The following is an 11,277-nucleotide window of genomic DNA, read 5'->3' as shown; positions in this document are numbered from 1 at the left end:
TGCCGGTCTTGTTATCCGCTGCCCGGCTGGGTTTACTTCAGTGCTCCTGATTAGTTAGTTAGTAAGGTTTTGCATCCTCATTGTGTCACTTTCTTTCCCCTTCCCACAATATATTTTCCCCCTCTCCCAGTCCATTCTTTTACTGTGGAATACTGTTATCCTGGGATATCACTTATTTGGCAGTTGATTCTTGCGTGGACCAGAGGGGATTTCGCATTTCTACTCGTCTAGAATCACGGTAACAGCGCGGTAGCGCTGCATTTTCATTTGGTTACATGTTATGACTTATTGCAGTATTTGAATATATGTTTGTTTCCACAGATGGTAGTACAGCTATACTGTGTTTTGGTACAAGAGTTGGAGCGTTCCATCTGTATTGTAAAAGTGTATTTCGAGCACTACACAAACACCAGAGTGAGCAGTGTATTGGTCATTATATATCACACTGCGTGTATTTCAGGCACACTGTACTTACTGATATTACCATCTTTTCCTACAGCTTCAGAAGAATTCCTTACAAGAGGTTCATCCACAACCCTTCTGCGATATTTAAGCTAATCCAAGCATACACAGGGTAGGAGAGGTTCATATGTGTCACGGTTGTAGAGATTGTAGAATATTGCTGTATTCAGATACATGTTATTACTTCTTTGTATTACAGCCAACTCCTTACCGAGCACTCAAGTGAAGTGGATAAACATCCTGTCTGAAGATTACCATCACACATTTTTTACCCCAACCTTTCCTTGTTTTGTTTCCCTGTTTTCCCCTGGCGCGCCTCTCGAGCTCTAGTGCTCGATAGAGTCGGAAGGCCGCAGGGGAAGGCTGTGGATTAATCTTCGGACTCCTGACGCTCCTGTGGAATCATCTTGTATCCTTTACAGCAGTGAGATTGGTGAGAGGTAGACAAAGGCCATGCCCCCTTTCTCCGCCACTCTGCAAACACACCCCCTGGCCCGTTGTAAGTTGAGGGATTAAGTCCCCTTGAACCCTGATGGTCCCTGGGGTCCAAGTAGCCCACCAGGTACCGCCAGTAAGTGCCACAGAGCTGCGTTGCAGAGAGGTGTAAAAAGAGGTGTGGCCTTGCCCACCTCTCTGCAACTCAGCTCAGTGGTGCTTACTGGAGGTACCTGGTGGGGTTGTAGGCCCCCAGGGATCCTCAGGATTGAAGAGGAATTAATTTTCCAACTTAAAATGTGCCACAGGGCGTGTTTGCACGCATGTCACCTCAGGCCCAGCCCCCTCCCTTCACTGCTGCGCAAATGCCCCTGTGGCGCGTTTTAAGTTGGGTGATTAAGTCCCCTTGAATCCTGAGGGTCCCTGGTGTCCACCTAACCCACCAGGTACCTCCACTATGCGCCACAGAGCTGCATTGCAGAGAGGTGTAAAAAGGGGCATGGCCTAGTCCACCTCTCTGCAACGCAGTGCAGTGGCGCTTACTGGAAGCACCTGGTGGGCTAGTTGGCCCCAGGGGCCCTCAGGATTGAAAGGAAATTAAATCCCCAACTTTAAACGCGCTACAGGTCGTGTTTGCACACATGTCACCTCAGGCCCCACCCCCTCCCTTCACCACTGTGCAAACGCGCCCTGTGGCACGTATCAAGTTGGGAGATTAAGTCCCCTTGAATACCGAGGGTCCCTGGGGTCCAACTAGCTCACTAGGTATCTCCAGTAAGAGCCAGAGGGCTGCATTTCAGAGAGGTGTAGAAAGGGGCGTGGCCTGGACCACCTCTCTGCAACGCAATTGATTTGATATGTCATCAGTGATGTCATGAGTGATGTCGCTGACCATGTCATGAGTGATGTAATATGTGACATCATCAGCAGTGCATTGCGGGCGCGCAAGTTGTAGTTAGCTGAACTAACTAGAATGGGGGAATTTCAATGGTTTTGTACGAGTGAAATGTCCAGCTAACTATAACGCCCCTGAAACCTATGTGTTTTTCTGTAAATCTCTAAGGTTTTTAAATGTTAATGTATATTTATCATCAGCTTCGCCTCATGACATCCAGTTTCCCTGGAACAGATGAACGCGGACCCAAAGATTTGGTGCAATATAAATGTATTTACTGCCCTGCACCACCACCATAACGCGTTTCTGTCTCCCAAAGGCCTTTATCACATGACACGTTGCAAAGTGCCTTTGAATATTTAAAGTGCCAGTGCAAAGACTTGTGATCACTCACAGGTGAATGGATCATAGATATAGAGGAGTCATAAAAGAATTCCAGCGTAATGCAGAGCAGTTACATTATACAGGTAAAAGACGAATATTAGTTTAAAATCAGTTATTATTCCATGATCATAAAATATTAAAATAGATATAAATTGCCAATGCTTTTGACAACTAAATTTCTGTCATCTAAACACAACCGTCTGCTATAACCTGCATAATTAAAAAACAGTGTAGAAATATTGTTATACAAGTGTTAAAATATTGAAATGGTAAAAACATAGCTCAATGTCAGTGCATAATCTTGTTCACCTTAAAAATCAATATCATACACTCCTTCACTGTTTCCTAATATTATGCTCTTTTATTCACACTAAGCCGGTACATGTTGTTAGGCCCTCAGTGGGCCTAGAATCTCCTCCATGTCATACTGTGATAGAGTGTAAGTGTTTAAAGGTGTCACCCTATTGAATCCACAAGGATTCTAAAAGTGCAAAGGGCTATTTTTATGAAGACAAAGAACTATATGACTGAAGGGCTGAGTAGTTTAAACAGGATGTTAAAACCAGAATGTGCAAATTGGCTGAAGGAGAATCATAATTACAGGCAAGTGAAGAAATCTTCACTTGTGTTGAGCCCAAATGGAGTTTTTGTGTCGAGCTCTAGAATGTACCTAGTTTCCAGTAGGCGTAGTTTGGCCTTGCGGTTGCCTACCCTCCTAAGTGGTGGAATTGTGTCTATGACGTAGTATTTAAGGTGTTCCGGGCTACCGCCATGAGTTTCTGCAAAACTTCTAGCCACTGGGTATGCAGGATCGCTGTTGGAAATAGCCCTTATTTGCTGGAGTATCCTCTTATGTACCAGCAGTTTGGTACTGCCTATGTAGCGCAGGCCACAAGGAGACTCCAGCACATAAACCGCGAATTCTGACTTGCAGGCAAGACTTTTCTTAATAGGTACAGGGTCAGGTTTAAAAGGGCTGATTTAGCTCATTTTGCTGTTGGCAAACCTACATGCTTTAAATGTGAGACATTTAACAAACCCCTTTCATGAGTTGAGCCAATTATTAGTTATCCTCAATTCAGGGCTGCTCTTTGCCAGGCAGTTGCTCATTGATTTTGCCTTTCTAAAGGTTAGGTCAGGAGTCTTAGGTAACCAATCTCCCAAAACTGGATCACTACGCACTAGTCCCCAATTTCAGTTAAATATTTTGCGCAAAGCTTGAAGCGGTTGGTTATAAGTAAGGATCATTGTAGTGGGTTGAGATAATTGATCAGAGATTGTTGATTGCTGTCTAGGTTTATAGGAAAGAGCCTGATCTCTGACAATAGCCTTGGTTTTATTGATAGCTTTGTCAATAATATTAGCAGCATAGCCCCTATTCAGGAACCTAACTTTGATCACTTGCTGCACATTGTTGCAGTCTTCCTTCGTGCTGCAGATGCATTTAATACACAACATTTCCCCATATGGAATGCTTTTTATTAAATGTCTAGGGTGATGACTCTTCGCGTGGAGCACTGTGTTTCCTGCAGTAGGCTTCTTATACATCCTAATCTCAAACTTATCTTCTGTTATAAATACCTCAATGTCAAGAAAACACACTGCTGCTCTGCTGATGTTTGCAGTAAAATGGAGATTGAGATCATTGTTATTGATCTGTTCTATGAATTGAAGGGCACGTTCCTCTGGTCCTCTCCAAATCAAGAACAGATCGTCAATGTACCGAAACCAGTATGGCACATGTTGTTTCATTGTGTCTGCAAATTGGATTTTGAGGATCTGCTCTTCCCATAGACCCATATGCAAACAAGCATACCAAGGGGAAAAGCAGGCCCCCATTGCGACACCCCTAGTTTGCTGGTATACCTGGTTTTCAAAGAGAAAAAAGTTTTGTTCCAGACATGTTGACACCACACTGACAAGCATCTTGTTGTGCATATATAAATACATTGGTCTTTTGTCTAAGTAATGTTCAATAGCCTTGATACCATCATGATGGCAAATGGTGGAATAAAGGGACGTCACGTCCAAAGTTATTAATAATGAATCTGGGTCCTATGCGACCTCTCTGATCTTTCTCAGAAAGTCCCTGGTATTCTGCAGATACGAGGGCATGTTTTTTACGTATTCTTGAAGAAAATAATCCACGTATCAAGACGTGTTATCGATAAGGCTGTTGTTGCAGGGATTCTGCACATACACAGAACTATGCTCAGTAAACCAGGACCTTGGTGTATAGTGGTGTACCAGAAAACCCACCTCATTGCCTAGAACCCCAATCCGACTAGCAATCGTGTCTCATTCGTTTTCTGTACTACAGCGAAGCTACCAATGATTAGATATCCTTGAACACATCACTTCGTCCCTCTCAGGAATCGCAAGACTAACACTCTTTCGTTTACACACTCATACATGCCACAACGTGAGTAAACAGAGACACAATATAGTTTAAAATGTTTATTTTACCTAACATGCTCTACAATGCAGTACACTAGCCAACACAAGCACCAAAATACATAAGAACAATATAATTAGCATGGCTAGAATTCCATAAAGCACAAAACGGGAAATCATATTATAATGACAGTGGAAACAGGACTACTGTGCCTTACCACCCTCCCCGTGCTATAAGCGAATCTATTATACGTATAGAAGAACTCTAGGTTTGTTCATGGGGACCCCATACCTCCAAGTTTAGATGCAAGGAATTACATCTCAGGACAAGCACAGCTCTTCGTCGATGGAATGAATCTTTCCAAGTGCCTTTTCAGGCATGCAATGCCATATTAGAAGCACTTGACTTTCAGTAGTGCAGCTGTGTTCGATGTTATGTCTATGAGCGTGGGGCTGACTAACGTGAATCAACAGCATGCATTTTTTTTTACCTTGAACACGCTGTGCAGACGAGAAGCACAGTGTACAGCTAAATGTGTGTAAAGCAGAGAGTTCTCATGTGAGAATGCATCAGCAGCCTATCCATGAGAATAAAGCCAAGTAGTAACATGCACAAAAGCGGCAAGATTGCAGCCAAGTATATGGTAACTAATGCTAACTTAGCAATGTCTGCAGTTAATTTCTATGACCTCACTACACTGTTGTAAGCAGACATTTTGAGCCTGCCAGGAGGTTTGATTGTGTTTTTGTGAATCTTTGGTATGAAATAAATGGCAGGAATGACTGGTAGTCTTTTTTAAGGAAACAATATTCTTCCTCACTCAAAAGTCCTCCACTTTTCCAGGCAAGTAGTTTAGAATGATGTTCATTCCATGCCAACTTGACATTGTGCATATTACTCCTCTTGTAGCACTCAATGTCATTCAGTTGGGTTGGCGCTTCTTCCATATATAAGTTTCGAGGCCGCAACACCACATTGTCCCCTTTGTCGGATTGCCTCACAATGATGTTATCATTACTTTGTAGTTTTTCATCAATTGTACATAGCAGTTGTTCTGCCGATTGCGAGTGTGAGGGGCACATGTGGTGTATATGTAAAGTCGTTTAAGTTCCACCGTGAATTGTTCATGATACTCATCCAGATTGTCATGAAGCATCATTGCTTGAAAAGTGGATTTTGGTTTGAACGGTGTCCTTATTGTTCCACTGATGTCATGTGTGGACATGCTTGTTCCTATGCCACCAGTTGTTTGATCATTGTGCAGATGGTACAGATCCTGTAATAGGTCCACATCCCCTGCCACTAATAAAGATGGACTTTGAATGGTAGTTATAGGAGGTTCTGGCTGTTTTTTTGCCGGCAAGAGCTGGAACTTCCGCAATTACTGCTCTCTGGACTGTCTGACAATCCAAGTGCCAAGATCAGTTTTTCAGAACTGAGGGGAGCATAATTATGCTCCACTCCCAGCCGCACTGTGTAAAAGGATGTATAATCCTTCAAGTTTCCACATTTAATTTACTCCATTGTCAATCCATGTTACTCTACTCTGTTTTCCAAACTCATAATGCTTTTCTTTTTGTAATCCACATGCATGATTTCTATCGTGCGTTTTGAATGTTTCCCATATTCAAGATGTGCACATCCGGACCTCATCAAAAATACGATCAGAACAAAGATTCGTCCAAGACAGTATTTCTTTATTGACACCCAATGCATTTCTGGCTTATAATAGCCCTTCATCAGGGGTAACTGCAATTAAACCATTTTAGAAAAAACACATCATTACTGCGTTATCCTTGAGCAAACATGTGCAGTTCATCATATTAACTTTCTTGTATTTGTAAAACATTGCGAATACAAAAGCTGTTCCCCGTGCATCTACCTCTAAAGCAAAACAATCTAAAAATTAAAATAAACTTCTTCCCCTCTATACCCAACCAATCCTATCCCACCCTTGATCTATGCTAACTTTCCCATGTTCCCACCTACTACCACACATCTACCTTCCAATATAATCATCAGTGTGGGGACCCTCCCCACACTGTCCCAGGGACCACCACATACCCAGAGCACTAATTATTTAAATACAGGGGTCCTTTACAGACACCTGAGCCCCTGGGACAACCACCTTCCTGGGGATTAAATCAATTGGGAGGGGAGCCACGTGGCCCCCTCCTGGAGCCCTCAATGGGTCTGGGGGCCACCACCCCCCAGGGCCGGCTCCTGCAATGTACCGGGGTGCCCACCCCCAGGACATCGCCATTTTCTATGGCAGGAAACCAGCTCTCGCTTTCAAGAATTGCTTTTGGAAAAGAGGAGCTGCATGTTAGCAGCTCTCCTTGTCCAAAAGCAAGACCGGCTCTCCCAGGGCGTTGGGGCTCTCCCCGCGGTCCCTAATGTGCGGCCAGGCCCCAGGGATTAGGTTCCTGGGGCCAATAATGGCCTTAAAAGGGGGGCAGCGCAGCCCTCTTCCTTAAAAACAATTTAAACAAAAATAAATATGTGGCCTTGGTCGGGGGATCAGAGTCCCTGAGGCTGAAATCGGCCATTGGAGGGGGCACCTTGGCACCTTTCTCTTCTTTTAAAAAAAATGCTCAGGCCCTGGGGGATGGGCTCCCTAGGGCCAAAAAATAATACAGGGAAGGAGGGGCCACACAGCCTTGCTTCCAAAAAGTACATTTTAAAAAGCCAGAGTCTTGCGGGAGGCACCACCCCCTCCCTGCACCACTATGCAAACCAGCCTCCTGGCGCGTTCTAAGTTGGGGGATTAAGTCCCCTTGAATCCTGAGAGTCCCGGGGGGCCACCTAGCCCACCAGGTACCTCCAGTAAGCCCACACAGTGGGATTGCTGAGAAGTGGTCTGAGGCCACGCCCCTTTTTATAAATTAAAAAAAATGATTTTATTTGTCAAATAACAAAGACATCGCAGAGCACTGTACCCCAGCAACTCGTACAGGGAAAATGTACATAGAAATGACTTTGACATTTTCTGGAACTAAATAGGACAAATTAAGAGCAATACAGTTGCAATATTAACCAAAGAAAGAAAGATAAATAAACCCCCAACCCACCCCCGGCGCACTCATGCCTACCCCAAAGCAGCACTAGAGAAGAACAGTCGCAACCATCTAGATCCAGTACACCTACATCCACGGGGCAACATTGCATATCCCCTATAATGGGAAAGACGGCAAGTCAGTTGACCTGGCTACTGAAACAGGTTCTAGCTCCAGGCCATGATACTCTGCCCATCGCCGCCAGATTTTATAATGCTTAAGTGGGCACCCCCTGGCCACAAAGATAGGGATCTCCAACCTCATACAGAAATCCATGCAATTTTTCCACACAGATACCGAGGGCACCCTCGGAGCCTTTCACGCTTTAGCAATGCAACGCTTTGCCAAGGTGAACCCCAGTAGCATAAGATGGTGTTTGTATATGTTGCCTCCTATATCATCCATAACCTGCAGCCTTACCAGCTTTGGGGAGCTGGGGAGGTCCCATCCCAGTACCTCAGAGAGGCACAACAAAACTCCCCGCCAAAATCGTGCTAAGGCGGTGCAACGCCAGATAGTATTCAGCAAAGTACCCTCCTCATGCTGACAACGGAGACACACCGGGGAGGCCACTAATCCCGCTCTCCAGAGCCTGACCATCATGAAATAGACTAGATGGAGCTACTTACACTGTATAAGACGAAGACTCATGGCTATGGATGCCCCCCGCGGGGAGGCCAGGGCCTCCACCCAGTCCTTTTCCTCCAGCGGGCATATGTCCTCTTCCCAGGCCTCCCTGAGACGCTGCAATGTGGGGGAGTAATGTGTGACCAAGGACTGGTATATCTTAGAAATGTTATGGTCGTGGAGGTCCCCCATAAATACCTTAGCCTCTATGGGACTAAACTCAGCCAGGGACCCCAACCCCTCAATGTATGGGGTGATCGCATGTCGGAGCTGTAGGTATCTGAAAAATTGAGTTTGAGGCATTTGAAAGTCCGTTTGGAGATCCTGAAAGGACTTCAGACCTGAACCCCGCATGACGTCCCCGAGAGTAGAAATGCCAATGTTGTCCCAGCCCCGAAAACGGCACAATGTAGCCAGTTGCGGCAGTCACCCATTGTGCCAAAGGGGCGTCTACCGAGTTAGCCTGTTCCACCACCTGGTCCTCCGCAACGCCTGTCGCCATATGTAAAAAAAACAAGTTTCATAGCCGGGGGCAAGGATCAACGTAACGGCGCAGAGTAAAGTATAGCATGTAGGGTGTGATCCCCCATTAAACATCTCTCGACTGCGAAAGCAGGATCTGCCCTATCCCCATACCGCCACTCATTGAGGACTAATAGGTGGTAGGCCATATAATAGGACAGGCTATCGGAGGTTGCCAAACCCCCACAATACGTGGACAGAAAGCACATCCGCAGAGACACCCTTGCCATTTCACCAGCCCGTAAAACGGACCCAGGGCCGCATTAACCCATCGGAACCATCTGGGAGAGATCGGATAGGGATGGTTTTGCAGTTGTTAAAGGAGGCGGGGAAGCGACCCCATCTTAAAGATGGCCGACCGGCCATATATTGATAGGGGCATGTGGGACCAGACTTTAAAATCCTTGCGCACGCGATCCCATACAGGGGCTAGATTCTTTTCCCATGAGATGAATGATGAATCTGATATGAACACCCCCAAGTACTTTAATCTCTCAGAGGCTACCTGAACAGAGGAGGCCCAGGAACCCGGACCCGCCCCTCCTCCAATGACCCATGAAGTAGATTTGCGAGGGTTCATATACAAACCCGAAGTCGCCTCAAAAATGTGCATAATACGCAGGAGGCGTGGTCCCGTCCTATCTATATTCGTAAGAAAGAAGAGGACGTTGTCCGCATACAAAGAAATGCGATCCGACAAGCCCGTCACCCACTCCAAACCAGTCACTTGGGCATCAATCCGTACCCAGGACGCTAAAGGTGCCATCGCAAGAGCAAACAAATTGGGGGACAGAGGACAACCCTGCCTAGTGCCCCACTCTATAGAGAAAATGGATGAAGCAAAGCCTGCCACCCTTACAGACGCAGTCAGGTCTGTGTATAAAAAAGTCAGATAGGACAGGAAGCACGGTCCAAAATGTAACCTACGGAGGAGAGCGAATATATACACCCAGCTGAGGGAATCAAAGGCCCTATCCATGTCTGCAAGCAATAGCGCAGCCCTCTCCCCCAACCCCTGGATGGTCGCCTCTGCAACGTGGGCGCATCGAATATTGTGGCGAGTTGCCCGCTGATGCATAAACCCGGCCTGATCGGGATGAACCAAAGATGTAATATGCACACAAAGGTGATTAGTCAGTACCTTGGCCAGCACCTTGCCTCCACATTAAGAAGAGATATACGATACGACGCATGTTGATCAGGTGGTCTTCCGGGTTTATGAAACACCACGATCTCCACGTGTCTCCAATCGCGAGGCAGGCATCCCCGCTCCCTGGCCTTCTCAACCACCCTACAAACATGAGGTCCCTGTTGCAGAAAATAGTGTTTGAAAAATTCACATGGGAAGCCATTGGGCCTGGGGGCCTTCCCGGGTTGCATCTAACCCAGCACCGCACCTAGCTCATTCTCCGTGAGCGGGAGATCCAGCTCCTCGCGCACATCTTCGGAGATGGTCCTAGGTGGCAAATCATCGAGAAAGCGACCGAATACAGCTGCCGGGAGGCATTCCCTAGGGGCTTAAAGGTCTGCTTAATACATAGCAAAGCTTTAGGCTATCACAGAGGGGTCCGAGAGGGCAGACCCATCTGGGCCCAGAATGACCCGGAGCAACTGAGAGTATAGCGACCGCTGACACAACCTATGCAATAATTTTCAGGACTTATCCCGCATTGGTAGATCATACTGCGGGTCGCCAGCCACGCCTGTCGGGCCTCGTCTAACAGAGTATGGGTATAATCCTGCTGCACCAACAGGAGTTGGCGGAGAACCTGTTTACCGGAGCTATTCCTGCTGCTACATTCCAATTCCAATAGCTTTGCCTTCACCTGCACGAGGGACTCCCTACGCATTCAGCGGGCCGCTGCGCAATAGGAGATATCCACACTCCGAAGCGTGGGCTTCATCGTCTCCCAGAGGCAGTCAGCCCCCTCTACTGCCCCAACATTAGATGACAAGAATTGGTCGATGGCTTCCACCATATGTTCGCTATAATCGTCTCTCTGGAGATTCCACGCCGAGAGACGCCACCGAAACGGCTGTGGCACTTTACGCACACGCATTGTTAGAGTAATCGGTGAGTGGTCTGAAAGGCCACATGGAAGAATATCTGCAGCGACCTTCCTGCTCTCCATTGCTCAGGGAACGTAGATGTACTCAAGGCGGGAGAAAGAGCCGTGAGCGGCCGACAAGTATGTACAGCCCTTCTCTGTCCCATGTAAGCGACGCCTTGGGTCCACCCAATCCAGACCCGCCACCAGTGAGTGTAACTTAGTAGTCCTACCTGCGCCCGGCTGGCCCCCAGGCCGCGAGCAATCCCAAGCCATGTCTAGTACATCGTTCCAGTCCCCGCCCACAGCAGTTAACTCATCCGGCATATCTGTCCATAGGGTCATGATCCTTTCCACCAAGCTCCAAGAAAGGGGGGGCATAAACACATCCCAAAACTATAGATTCCGTCCCTATCAGACCCTGCAGGAAGAGATATCTACCCTGCGTATCTG

Source organism: Lissotriton helveticus, chromosome 5_1 (genome assembly GCF_964261635.1).
Source record: "Lissotriton helveticus chromosome 5_1, aLisHel1.1, whole genome shotgun sequence".
Taxonomy (NCBI): domain Eukaryota; kingdom Metazoa; phylum Chordata; class Amphibia; order Caudata; family Salamandridae; genus Lissotriton; species Lissotriton helveticus.
The sequence above is the reverse complement of the archived record's forward strand: the minus strand, read 5'-3'. Positions refer to the sequence as shown.